Genomic DNA, 14,979 nt, shown 5'->3' with positions numbered 1-14,979 from the left:
GCACTTAGGTGTATTCTTTTTATAATTCTTTCAGACAAAAATATACCTCATGTATAGATTAATCCCCAATCCAATTTCCATCACTTACTGCCCTAATGTATTTGATCTCTCCACTGCACACATGCACACATCAGTTTGTCACATCATGGGAGACTGCTGTGGGAAATGTCAGAGGTCATCAAAACAGGAGATGAACTCCATGCAATTCACTGCACCTCTATTTGTCATTTCTTGAAGTGGGTGGAGTGAGGAGCAACTTTAAGGTTTCAAATGTAAATTAGTGTAGCAGCTGTTCTAGAAATGCAGACACAGTTACAGTAGGTCATTTGTAATGGGCTTTAAAAGGTTTTTGTGGCAGAGCTGGTTCGTTAATATTGCATACACTGTTTTCAGGTTTTACAATTGATGTGTATGCACATTCTGGGGATCGCCATGTGATATGATAATTTGTAGCAGCATATGATACATTTCAGAACCATGTGATAAATTGTGTTTTTCATGCATGATCCTTCAGGGCTAGAAATGGGAACTTTCATTTATATCGCTGGAAAAGAGACAATTCCAGTTTTCTAGTGGGCATTACATGAGACTTGCTTAAAGTTCTGCTAGGTTTTCAGGTAACGGGTATTTGATATCACAGGAGCATTATGTTGTTATAAATAATGTTTAGAGCTTTCTCAGATGTATTTGTTGTAATTTTGCTCTTCCTCTGAGGCCTATGCAGTTAGACTCATGGTACTAAGGGAGCCTGGCTTTACAGGCAGAGGGACATGAAAAGACATAATAGCAGTCAACATTAAACTCATTGTCTTTCTCCAGCAATGTTCTGGCTTTTTTTATGGTAGTACCAATGATGTTCTAGGTGTTTTCTGGACATTCAAAAAGGGATGATCTCTGGCTCTACAAGCTCAAGTATTTCTGCAAACCAAATGAAAGGTAAAATTTTCAAAAACACTTAAATCCCATTTTCAAAAGTAATTTAGCACTGAAGGACTGTAAGTCCCATTGACCTTTTGAAAATGGGGCTTATGTGTGGTGGAGAATTGTACCTGAGGTCTGTAGAATTCAGGCTGGCATGGTGTAGAATGAAGTATTTATTGACATGACCTTCAATGACTCACTTTTGACTCCTCTACTCTAGAGTAATATGATATGGCCAGCCCAGAGTCATGGCAAAAATCTTTTACCCACATGTCTTCTTTCTAAACAACATGAAACCATTTACCAGATGAGAAACTAACTTCCCCAGTCACTTTCAGAGTCACTAGAACAACTTTTCTTCCCAGAATGTGAGACTGATACAGCCGTTCTTTTGGGGTTGGGGTTTGGGGTTGGACTGGAGAATTTTGACCGCTCACCTTGTCTTAGAGAACTAACTTTTTCACTTGAGTTTGGACAGTTTACGACGTTAACCTTGGCTAGAGTGGACTGTGGTCTTTGCATCAGGTAGGAGAACAGCAAACTGAGGAAATTATGGCTTCGCTGAGTGCAGGGATTAGACTAGCTCTCGCATAATATTGGGTGATTATGAATCGCTAACATGGGACCTGGGGATTATGGCCCTGCCCATCAGATTGGGAAATTGTTGGGAAATTTCATCAAACTGAAATTTTGACTCCATGGGAGTGGCAGATTGAGGCTGCTTGTGGTAGTGAAGACATAGCAATGATGTCTGAATTGGGGGGATTACAGCTCTTCTCCATGCACTGGTTAAAGTAGATTGAAACTAGAAGAAGAGCTATCACTGCACCCGCTAAAGAGGAGAGCGAGCTAGGGGCGAACACAGCTCTCCTGAGGGATGGAGAGGAGGAAGAGCTCTCCCTCTCTGCCATAGTAGAGGTGAGGGAACTATGCTCCCATCCAATCCCCCTTATTTTAACCTCAGCCCCAGTGGCTTCCTTTTGACACGGAAAACATTCCTGTTGAAGAAGCTCACTAGTTATACTACAAATGGTGCATTTGCACTGGCTCTCCCATGCAGGCCAGCCAAGTGTCCCTCCCAGAGTCTCATGCCTCCATTGTCAAAGCAATGATGGATGGAGGTTGTCCCAGTTCCCTTGCTGGAGCTCCTCACTCTACCACACTGGCAGTGGAGCTAATTCTCTTTATTGCCCCCTGGCGACCCCTGGAATGTCTCTGCACATGCTGGTTTACCCCCTCCGGGATGCTGCATAGTGCAGTGTCTGCTTATGAATGCGATGAATATAACTAGGTGACACCACTTGTGTCTTAAGAGATGCCTTAAGTACTGACTTTGGGAGACTTGCCTAGAAACCACACTCCACATCAGTCCATTCCAGCACTTGTTGTCATAGATGGTTCTTTGACAATGCAGGCTCTACCCAGGGTGTGGTGCTGGGCTGCTCCTATCAAAGCATTGTCCTCCCCTTTTTTCTTGGCTGCTTTACAAAGGTAACATCACTCCCATGCAAGGAAAACAGAGACAAGAGCTGCTGTCTGGTGAGCCCTGGTCAATTGACAACATAGTAGTAATTGCCCCATACAGATTATTTTACAGATGTTAATTAACATTAATTACTCCTCACACCCATCTCATAAGATGTAGATAGTTAGATGTGGCTTGCCATCTAGAGAAACTGAGGTGGGAGGGATCAGTGACTAATCCAAGGCCAGAGAGGAGGTCTTTACCAGAGCTAGAATTTAGAACTCAGGGGTTTCCTGGTTTTGGGGCCCATGCTCAAGCCACCAGTCCACACTGTGAATTAGCGTAGCTTTTTTTGTGTGGACCTATTTGAATTGTGGTGCTTTCCCTTATGTGGCTGATCATTGCACAGCAGGCTGGGTGTGTTGGCAGTTGAAGGAAAGGCTGGAACGGAACAAAGGTTCATCATCCTCACAAGCATCAAGGATCAGCTGTTGGTTTTGGTGGAATAGAATCATAGGGTTAGAAGGGACCTCGAGAGTCAAGACAGACATGTCAATGTGTTTTGTTCTGGTATTGACAAATCTAACTGTATGTTCCTATGTTAGCTGAGTCTAAACTGTCAACAGCCAGGAATTTCAGGGTTATGGTGCCACATTATTCCCCTTACATTCAATAAAATGGCTCAAAGGATTTGTAGCAACATTGTCTTCTTCTACAAGCTAAACATGTCAGGCTTTGCCTCTACTTGGCTGGGAGACCCATAAAGACCCAAGCACTACTTGAGCTGATGCAGATGGCTTAGTAGGTGGCATTCTTCCCCTTTGAGTTGGTGCTACTCCACTGGAGTGTTAGCTGTGCCTTTCTCCAGCGCTAATTACAGTTCCCATGGCCTTTCTGTCCAAAACAGATGTTATCCTTGCCTTCTGGGCAGTCTATAAGATTACAATCTAGCTCTGTGTTTGGTAGGTAGGATACAGGGGTGATGCATGAAGATAAACTGCCCTCACTGCTCCCTCTCTGAACCACTTCCCTTTTATCTGCAGATTCATTTATACTGAACAGCAGCAAAATGTGCCAGGTGCTTTGCATATACAGGAAGACCCAGTCACAGCCTCAAGAGACAAGAAGAGCTTTGTGTCGCTTGAAAGTGTGTCTCTCTCACCAAGAGAAGTTGGTCCAATAAAAGATATTATCTCACCCAGCATGTCTCTCTAAAGAAACAAGAATCAGAGGAAGGGTGGGGAAAAGGAATATGACATACAAGCATAGTGACCAGGATGATGCTAGACACAGGCCCAAGTAGTTCTATGCTTTACTGAATTATTAATATTATGATCATAGAGATGGGTTTCTTTTCTATGGCAGAGTCACTTGCTGGGATTGAAATGGGGGAAGAGGAATGGTGGGAAAGGAAGGGAATGTGGGACTAAGCCAGGACAGGGGTAAAGGAAGAGGGTAACTGCATGGGAGGTGAGGGAAGGACGAAAGGCACAGAGGCAGAGAGAGTGGGTTTGGGCAGCTGAAGGGCTGCAGTGGCATGGGAGGGGCCAAATGATGGGGGTTGAACAAGCAATGGTGATAGAGCCAATGAGGAGAAAAAAATCAGAGCTGAGCTAAAAGTGATGGCAGGAGACAGGGAAAGGTCCTCCCAGGTGCTGCTTTTCACCACATGGCAGAGGGAGGGGGAAGAACTCAGTTTCCGTGTGAACCCACACACAACCAACAAACCTCACACTCAGCAACAAGGGGAGAGACACAGAAATCACTTTGCCAAATGTAGTGACGTTTGTCCCTTTATAAAGAAGAAAACGTACAATGTACGTTGGACCAGTTTCCACGTAAATCTGGAAAAACTCCACTGATGCCAGTGACATAGCTCTGGTTTGACACCAGTATAGGTGGGATCAGAATTTCAAGCAGTGCCTTTTTCCAGGAAACTAAAGGTAGTTAAAGGGTTTGCGGGAAAACTCTCAAGAGAATGTGAATATGGGCGGGCAGGTCAATATCTCTCTCCTTTGGAGTCCCTCCTTTGCCTCTTGCTCACTGTCTCTTCACCCTGCCCTTTCTCCCTTGCTAGGAAACACTCTCCGTTTTCACGTTTTAAGTATTTTTCCTTTATAAGATACTGTCGCCACATTTGTGGCTCCCTTGTTGTTGCAGCAGGATATGGGCAGGAAATATTAACATGAGAGTCAGTTTGGAAAAATGCAACTATATTATCTGGGGGAAAATCAAGTGAAACTCGGCTATTCACTGAGAGACACTGGAACTTGAAAAGCAGTAAGATGAAAGCAACTTGTGGGGACAACAGACAGACGTTTGGCTATGAGCTTGCAATGTGACTTAGGAATCTGGGAGGGGTGCAATGAAAGCTAACACAATTCCAAGCTGTTCATACAGTGGCCTTTCCTACATCAGCAAACTTCAGAGATGTATTTCACCACCATCCCTATTTCTGAGAGCAATTATACCAAAGGCTCTACTTCCTTATCATTGGGGAGTTGTGCTTCAAAATCAGTGGCATGGGATGGCCAAGAATGGAGGCTCACCACTGCCAAAAGAGGGATTATTTTCTTCCTGGCCTGTGATATCTAGAGCTGAGATCACACTGGCAAACTTCATAGCCATCATTACCGATCCTTGCAGCGCCATTTATGGTAGCAATGGCAGAACCTGTAATGTTAGACAGGGCTCAGGAAGGTTATGCCACCATGTTGTCTAACTCTGCTCTCTGACAGGGTAGATGAAATGATGGGCAAATGCCTGAACCTTGCCTGTGCTATAGTCTCTACTGTAGCTATCAGTGATGGAGCTTCACTGGCAGTGAATTGAAGTCAATGGCAAGTCTTGTCTAAATATCAATGGTTCATTACAGCCTCTACAATACCGTGTGCAATGCCGGTTACCTCAGTACCCTAGAGACATTGGCAAATGTGAGTCAATTCAGAAAAAAGCAACCAAATGCTTATGAGCCTGAAGGGACTAATGTATGAAGGTGAACACAAGTAAATACACATAACTTGGCGAAATCATGATGAAAACACCAAGGGGGAGAGGAGGGGCTATTTAGAGTAGCCCAAACAAATGTTCCAGGACAAATGGATAAGCAGTGAAATTTTAAACACGTACACTATGTTTTTAGTAATCAGCAGGCTGTGAATTAAATAGCCCTGAAGTTGTTGGTGCATCTTGCTCAGAACGAGCACTCCCTCCTCTGTTACATGCAGTGACATGGGTTTTTAGTTAAGGCGCTGGCCCAAAGGAAGTAAGAGGATGAACGTGAGCAAAGGGAAGCACAGCTTGAATATCAGGAAACATTTCCTAATGGTGAGGGCTGATACGTTCCCCCCGGCAGACAATTATACCATGTGACAGAAGCCTTGTTGTTGGAGTCATTTCAAAATGGACTGAGCAAAGGACAATAGACTGTAGGGAACAATCCTGCAGAAAGAGAGAGAGAGAGAGAGAGAGTGTTTTAGGGAATGGCTTGTGGAGGGATAATGGAAAGATTATCTAATAAGTTGCGTTAACATCCTGCCTGAAGTGGACATAGATTGTCACAGTCCTCTTTATAACAGGCCTTAACAGATTTGAAGACTGTTACCAGGTCCCCTCTCAGTCTTCTTTTCTCAAGACTATACATGCCCAGTTTCTTTCACCTTTCCTCCTAGACCAGATTTTCTCAGCCTTTGATCATTTGTGTTGCTCTCCTCTGGACTCTGTCCAGTTTATCCACATCTTTCCTAAAGTGTCCAAAACTGGCCACAGAACTCCAGCTGAGGCCTCACTGGTGCCAAATAGAGAGGGACAATTACCTCCAATGTCTTACATACAACGCTTCTGTTAATACATCCCAGCATAGGCGCCGACTTCCTCTCTACCTGGAGGGTGCTCGACACCAACCCTCTGCCTCAGGGCCTCCTCAATTCCACCCCTTCCTCCAAGCCCCCACCCCTACCCCGCCTCTTCCTGCCCCCACTCCACCCCTTACCCTGGCCCCACCCCAGCCCTTCCTTACCCTGCCCCAACTCCACAGGTCCCGTTCCTTCCTGCCCCCACTCCATCCCTGCCCTGCCTCTTTCCCATATCACCCTACCCCCTCCACCGAGTGCACCCCATCTCTGCTCCTCACTCTCCTTCCCAGTGCCTCCTGCACATCAGTGAAGAGCTGTTCTGCGGTGTGCCGAAGGCATTGGGAGAGAGGAGGAGCAGTTGATCAGTGGGGCCACTGGCAGGTGGGAGGCACTGGGTAGAAGGAGAGGAGCTTGGCTGCAGTGGGTACTAAGCACTCACTAATTTTTTTCCATTGGTGCTCCAGCTGTTGTTTATTGACTTTTTTTTAGACTGTAAACTCTTCAAGGCAGGGGACCATCTTTGTCATGTGCTTGTACAGCACCTAGCACACAGGACTGAGGCCCTAGATGCCTCCAATACCAATAAATAATATTAATACTAATAATGAAAGCTGGTCTGAGAGAGCCAGGATCAGAAAATAAACATCTGTTTTCCAGGTTAGAGGGCTGGATACATGTGTCTCCAGGTGGGCTTCTTTCAAATGCCTGTGTGGGGCTTTGCTGCTGTTTTTTGCCATCTTCATTCAGGGAAGACAGGATCTGTGGGTATATTTTGTGAATAAAAACAGACGGGGCAAAGTACCTGAAAGCTGTGTCTCTAGAGTCTCTCTTAATAGAACCGGAGCCACGCCAATCCACTCGCATCCATCCCCATGGCAGTGCTCTGGTCCCGTTAGTCCCACTGTGTGCTGACAGTGTGCCTCCCATGCTGCACAGCGGCTGCTGGCGAGCATGTGTAACTGGGAGGAGTCCCGCAGAGCACACACTGTACCCACATCATGCATGGGAAACAGTGATGGGACAGTCACAAAAGCCAGGAAACAAACACTAGCTGTCTGGCTCTGGGAACTCCTCATGACTGTGTGCAAGAATTTGAGCACAGGCTGCTGTGCAGTTTGAGGGCAGGCTGCTGATCAGCCCATCCCTGCCTCGGAGCCATATGTAATTGGTACAATGGAGCCCTTAATTCAGGACTAACTGGTTCCAGTTGTAATTGGAACTCTCCATTGCATTGTGGGGGCGGGCAAGTGCCAACATGCAGTGACAGATAACGGGAGTGTTTGCTGCGCAGACAGAGGAGCTCTTGTGTGCCGGCCCTGTCCGGTGACCAGTGGCAATCTCAGTGGCAGAGAAAATGGTCTCTGGAATTCCACAAATGAAAGAGGCATGTGAGGTGAAATGGCCATACCTGAATTACTACCTGCCAAGCTGTCATGTGAGCAATTGGGATGTTGAAACACAGTGGGGAGGGACTGGCAACGGGCCCAAGGGAAGGTGAATAAACTTCTCTGGTGTGGCTGACATATTTTTACATTCCTTGGTTTCCACCTGCCTGTACAATCAATATTCCACTGGCTAGGTGACAAACTCTTCTGTTGTTGAGTTTAGCTGTGCAGAGGCTAGGGTGGAAAGCAGAGAGGAGGAAATGGGTGTGGGGAAGCTGGAGAAGGGCTGAGGTGTCTGCAGGTTTGGGATACATTTCTATTTGCTGTACCCTGGAACAGCTGCTTCTCACCTCAAAGGAGGCATTTCTCCTGAAATTTCAGGTCATGTGACTTAACTCTTCCTGTCATCTAGAGCTGCAGAGTTCAAGAGGACACACACGCCCCTTTCCCCTCCCCCTGGCCAGCATTCCAGCCCTAGGAATGGATCGTGGAGAAGAGATGTTTTGGAAAAGAAAGTGAATGACAATGATCCGTGTGCGAGTTCTGCTGAAAGATGGAGCCTAAGATTTGCCAGTGGAGGCTGGCATGTACTCTGCATTCTTCTTGGGCTTCCTGTCCACTTTGGCGTCGACTCTACAAACCTAGACTGGATTTTTCCAGCTGGCTAAAACCACTTTGCACTAGGTTAATCATGCAAAGTGGCCTTACAATATCCTGAGATGGCCAATGAAGCAATTCCCTGTGCCAGGGAGCTCTCTGCTGGTGTAAATTTGGCAAAAGCAGTTCCCTTGCCTCTTACACCAGCCATCCCCTACCCCACTGCCAGTTTCAAGATCACGTCAGGGAGGTTCCAGGGCAGGGAGCAGGCGGAACAGGGAGGGGGGAGATGTCATGGCAGAGTGGAGTGGAACTATTCTCAACCCTCCACTGGTGTAAGGCCCTGCCAGTGACAGGTTGCCCCTGTGTGGCCCTAACTTGCTCAAAGCTGAGTGGCTCTGAATGACAGATCCATAACCAATGCCCTGCAGCTACCTGTCTCTGCCAGGTCTGAGTGTCCTAGTCTTAATGTGCAAGAACCTCAGTGGATTAGGATCTGGATAACTCTCAGATCTTCTTACCCCATAGGAAGCACAAAGTCCACTGAAGCTGGAGAAGCACAGCATCAGGCTCATGGAAGCTAGGAAGCTCTTGGCAATAGGACTTGGGCTGTGAGATGCTTTGCCAAAGGAGATCAGACTGAGTCAGAGCCAACTGTGATCAGATCAAACAGAAAAGAACGCACCTTTTGGCCGCAGGCTTCCCTCAGTGAAAACATCTTTCTCATGGCCAGTATTTCATAGAGCCTCCCAGGGTAGAGTGAAACAATGAGCAGGACGGGAGTATGGCAGCTGAGATCTCTTATGGACTTTTTCAGAGGTACCTATGTGGTTGTGTGCTACCACATCATCAGATGCCACCTAGGGCTTGACAAACCACGGTGAGAGATGCCTTAATGACTTATGGATGGGGACCCATGAGGCAAGGCAAGCAAATGCCATGTTTCGCAGTTGTAAAACTGGAGAAAACCTGCTGTTTTTATTTACATCTACAGTGCAATAGATGCCCCCTGGTGCTTTACAAAACAAACAGGGTTGGATTCTGCTCTCAGGAAACATGAACAGTTTTCTCTGGAAGCCTGACTCTGAATTTCACCATCCAGAACACTCACAGCAAATTGCAGACTGGGAGACTATTCACAGCAACAATTTGAAGTGATACTCCCCTCAGGGAATTGAACAGGCCTTGTGCTGGCCCTCTGCCCTGGGAGGAATTTCACCTTGGGTGAATAATTTAGAGTAGTGAATACTGTAAATCTGAGAGACAGGTACACTGTTTAGACAAGTTTTGCAGAGAAAAAGAAGATTGTCTATAAAATATGCATGGAGCCGGACTAGCAATGAGCCTACATAAACACAGCTGAACCATAATGTGGTCATGATCTGAGTGCTGGCTCGAAAGGATCTCGGGGAGTTTCAGAATGTAGAATTCAACCAGAAGCACCCCTTAGGGGGAGCGTGAACTTCCTGCAAACAAAATTCCTTCCTGTTTCTCCCTTCACTCATTGGGCCCATCCCATTTTAAATTGTTTGCAGTTGGATTTCTGGTATCTGATGTGCCATATGAACTACTAATATACACACAGGAAATATTATTTGTAACACAACAAACTTCCTGAATCATTTAGCTGTAGCTCAGTCCTTCTCTTTCTTCAACTCTCCTTTTCTGTTCCTATTTTTCTTCTCCCACCCTCCCCTTCTTGGTGGAGAATGTTTTTCCATTTCACTTGAGAGACACTCACAAGTCTCCTCCCCCTCCTGCGTGGAGGAGAAACAGCCACATCTGGAGGCCATTTACATCTGGAAGATTTCTTTTGACATTCCTCCTTTTGAAATCCAATGCATGAATGGAACCTTCCATCCAAATGGGCCTCCTGAATTATGTGCATAGCTGGAAAAGGGCTATGTGAAGGGGTCCAGGAAAAGAGCCCCTGCCTGCGTGATTGATTAGCAGGAATCAAACCCAAGGATGATATGCACTGTGACATTTATTTCCCGAATGTAGTCGTTATATGGGAATTGGGTTTCATAGTTCTAAGTGCACACAACACCTGTTCTGAAAGTAATCTGATAAATAACCTAAACACGGTGAACCTGCCACAGGCAGGTTATATAGATGCATGTTAAATCAAGCCCTCTCAAACACTGTAAATTACACCAGGAAAAATTAATTAGATTGAAAACTCTTTGGAGTATGGACTATCTTTTTGTTCTGTGTTTACACAGAGTCTAGACCAGTGGGGCCCTGATCTATGATTGAGGCCTGTAGGTGCCCACCTTAATCAATTAGCCTCATTAGAGTTGGTATGGCCACGCCCATTTTTTCATGATCTAATCTATCTACCTGTCTATCTATCTACTGGATTTTCCACTGCATACATGTGATGAAGTGGGTTTTAGCCCACGAAAGCTTATGCTCAAATACATTTTTTAGTCTCTAAGGTGCCACAAGTACTCCTGTTCTTTTTAAAAATATTAATAAACATGCTCCCATCACAAGCACTAGCATGGGACTGTTTTGACACTGCTTGCTTTTTGGCTCATTATAGAGAAAGTCAGCATGTCCAAACACGAGGTGTGGGCAAGGCAAGATAAATCCTTTGGCCTTGATCCTGCATCACGATCCACTAGCACTGCACCCGTGCACCCAGGGTGAATCCCACGGTTCCAACGTTCTGATATCATCAATGGCTCTCTGCTATAAATACCATTGATAACAGCAACCTTTCACATCCAGGGCTTGTCTACACTGGCACTTTATAGCGCTGCAACTTTCTTGCTCAGTGGTGTGAAAAAACATCCCCCGAGTGCAGCAAGTTTTAGCGCTGGAAAGTGCCAGTGTAGACAGTGCACGAGTGCTGCAACTGCACAAGCCATGTTAAAGTGCTGCTGCAGCAGTGCTTAAACGTTGCCAGTGTAGAGTAACCCTGAGTAAACAGCTTTGGCTATATGCAAACGGCTGCATGCTGGAACCCTGGCACCCTACCAACCAGGGTGTGTAACAGTATCAGATTTAGGTAAACATTGCCTCTGATACTGAGCATCTGCCCTGTCTGAAACCACAACCGCTGGCTGCTGCTCACATTGCAAATGCGTGTGGATTTTGTGGTTTATGTTCCTCTGTGTTGGTATAATTTCTGAAGAATTTTCCACTTTGATTTGTTTACATCATTTTGCTCCACGTGTAATTGAGCTTCCTTGCATGGAAAGAAATCCCTTATAGGCTGAAACTTATATACAAGAAGTGAGCATTGCACAGCTACAAGGCCTTGATAGAGAGAGGCCATGCCTCCTATTTTCTCCAGGTTGTATCATGAGAGTGTCTGCAGATCTAGCCGTCTGTGACAATAGGTAAGGCACTTGGTCCCTCAGATGGATGGTCCCAGTATTCCCAAGGCTTTGTATGCCAAAAGTAAGAACCTCTATGGCACTTAGGGTGAAATTTACTCTTGTGCAGGGGCCAGCATGACACCTATGCACTGTTTAACCCCTCTTCTGTCAGGCTGAACCATCAAGTCAGCATCATCCCTACTTGTATAATGGTAGCACCATAAGCCAGGGACCCTTTGTGCTAGGCACAATGCAACCATGTACAAAAAGAGAACCCTTGTCCCAAAGAGTGTACAGTCTAATGGGTGCATCTCTCCGCATTGGCAGTGGGAGGGGCAGCCCCTGGGAGAATGTATGGCAGTCCTCTAGCGTGGTAGTTATGGAGCTCCAGAGAAAATGTGAACAAAAGAGCTTAAATGGTGAAAAGTCATTTAGATTTTCCATATTCTTCACTCTGAGTAATTTGGGCTTTATTACAGGCATGTGATATTGACTGCGACATCAAGGGCCTCATCCTATCAGTTGTGCCATTCGTTGGACTCGCCTTTAAATCAGTGCTGCATGTGTTTGCAATTCCAATGATCGCCTCCACCCAACCCCGCCCTTGGACTGGGACACTTCACATTTTGCTGATATTTGTGGCCTGCCTTCCAGAGGTACTGAGCACCTGCAGTGCCCATTGACTGCAGCTGGAATTCTGGATGCCCAGCAACTCTGCCAGTCAGGCTCTTAGCTCTTGGAACCTCAAGCTTCCCTTTGATTGAGCTATTTAATTTCTGACTGACGAAGAAGGGCGTCTTTCTGAAAAGCTGGATTCTTTCTCAAGGAGAAGAAAGTGAAACTTGGAGGGGTAAATGCACATGGGATGCACTGATCATTTTAGGTGGTCCAAGAAAATGTGACTAGACGTAATGGAATGAAATTGAGCAAAAGGAAACTTTCATTTGGCTCTCCGAAAACATTTCCTACCAGTGAACACTATCAGTGTGCGGAATAGATTCCCACTTTCATGTGAGCCCAGGCACTTCAGCAATTTCAAACTGGACTGGACAGAGGACAAACTACTGGAAACTAGGCTGCGGGAAAGACTATGGATGTGATCTTGCTCCATCAAAGCTAATGGGAACTTTGCTATTACTTTCCATGGTCAATGTACAATGATTATGCCCTATATGATCTAACGGTAATTCTTCTTACAGATCTCTTGCTTACACTCCAAAGTGTGGAGCTGGTTCGGAGGTAGTCAGGGGCGGCTCTAGGTATTTTGCCGCCCCAGTCACGGCAGGCAGGCTGCCTTCGGCGGCTTGCCTAGGGGAGGCCCCTGGTCCCACAGATTCAGCGGCATGCCTGCGGGAGGTTCGCCGAAGCAGCGAGACCAGCGGACCCTCCGCAGGCATGCCGCCGAAGGCAACCTGCCTGCCGCCCTCGTGGCGACCGGCAGAGCGCCCCCCGCAGCTTGCTGCCCCAGGCTCGTGCTTGGCGTGCTGGTGCCTGGAGCTGCCCTGGGGGTAGTCCAAATAAAGCCCAAACTCTAAAGTTCAGCTCTACTTTCCTTTCCTCAGGGCCAGTTTTATTAATAAACAGATGATGCAAGAGACTCAGTGTCATGCAAAATGTTGGGAAACAGAGGCCTATCCTGCTTTCCACAAGCAGGGGAGGGAGAGGACATGCCCTTCCCCTTAGGTCGCCCTTCCTAGCTATCCATTAGGCCCCATGAGCTACAAATTCAATTCACTAAAACACAATAATCTCCCCCTTTTCCGCCACCCTGTCTGGTAGATTCTCATGGATTTCCTCTCCACCAAGCCTCATTCTGAAATGCCTGGCCCCGCCCACCTATGAATAATGACTGCAAACATTTCCTCTCCATGGACTTCTTTGGCACTCCTCAGTGAAAAATTTCCACTCCCATTCCATCTAATCTTTCCTGGTATTCCCCAGGCACGCCCACTGCACTAGGGTATATTTGTGTTCGGAGTAGACAGCAGGAGGGAAAAGGTGAAGGCAAATACTGTGGTTTCATGAATAAGGAATTTATTTGAGCAATAGTAACCTCTATGGCTCTCTCCACCCAGATAATCACACTAAACAAACATGCTACATGTCAAAGTACTCTTGCAGATAAGAGCTAATTCAATGACCTCCGTCCTCCCTCAGCTTGATCTGAACTTTCAGCACTTAATACCATTGAGCCCTGGAGTGCTACACTTGCAGAATGGAAGGAATGCTCTGTTCAATTATCTGGCATGGTGCCACACATTAGACATTGCATGTTCCCATCATCATTTTCAAGAGAGCCCTTATTTTGAAGGATAGTCCACACAACATTGGGGTCTAAATTTTCAAAGCGCTTTGGGTTAACATTGAAAACTTTGCTTGCAGTTTACAGCGCATGATAATTCACATGCAAGTTTTTGACGATCTGGAAACTCAGATTTGTGTATGAAGACTGCAGTGGTGCATACAAATCAATCAAATGCTGCCTGCTGGAGTAAATCTACATGCTCGGTATACATAGGTGTAGTTTTAAAAATTGCTTCTGAAAATTTGACCTCAAACCTGTCCTGAAATATACTTGGGGTTGACACAGCATCATCACATTGTGATAGCTGTGCTGAGACTTCGTGATATCATTGAGGGGTAAACATGTTGGATGCAGTAATAGATGTATTGCAACATAGTGATGTTTGTATGAGTATGTGGAGCCGTTATGAGATGCTGGTGTAATAATACGGTGACATTTATCTTCTGCCTTAGTGCTTACGTAGTCCTCAACGCCTTATCATCTGAGTTCCTTATTGGCTTTATCCTGTCAACATTGCTATGAGGTAGAGAAATGTTCTCTGCATTCTACAGATGAGGAACTGAGGGCAAATTTAGTAAAAAGGACATGCAGAAAGTGGGTGACTGAGCCTGGAATTGGACCTAGATTTCCTGTGCGCCATTTCAGTGCTTTAACCACAAGGACTTCCTTCCCCTTGTAATGTGGTTATTTTTGCTTTATTACATCATGATATAACAGTCAAGACATTGAAATGTAACTTCTCCCTGTCACAAAACAAACTTTCCCCCAGAGGTCGAGGGTTAGAACATGGAAAATATCAACTATACAAAATCAGTGTAGTACATATTATATGGATTAAAATCTGGTTAACTGCTAGATCTCAAAAAGTAATTGTAAATGTGGACTCAGCCTGTGGTCTTGTTTCTAGTGAGTTTCTGAAGAGATTTGTTTTTGGCTCAGTGCTGTTCAAAATGTTTATCAGTCATCTTGAAGAAAATATAAAATCATTGCTTGTAAAATGTGCAGATGTCACAAAAAATAGTGGTGTGGTAAATAATGTTGGGGATGGTTCAGTTATATAGGCTGACCTGAACTGCTTGGTGAAGTGGACTCATTTAACAAACTGTGTTTTAAGACAGCCAAA

The sequence above is a fragment of the Chelonoidis abingdonii genome, chromosome 1, assembly GCF_003597395.2.
Source record: "Chelonoidis abingdonii isolate Lonesome George chromosome 1, CheloAbing_2.0, whole genome shotgun sequence".
Taxonomy (NCBI): domain Eukaryota; kingdom Metazoa; phylum Chordata; order Testudines; family Testudinidae; genus Chelonoidis; species Chelonoidis abingdonii.
This window is presented reverse-complemented; position numbering follows the sequence as displayed.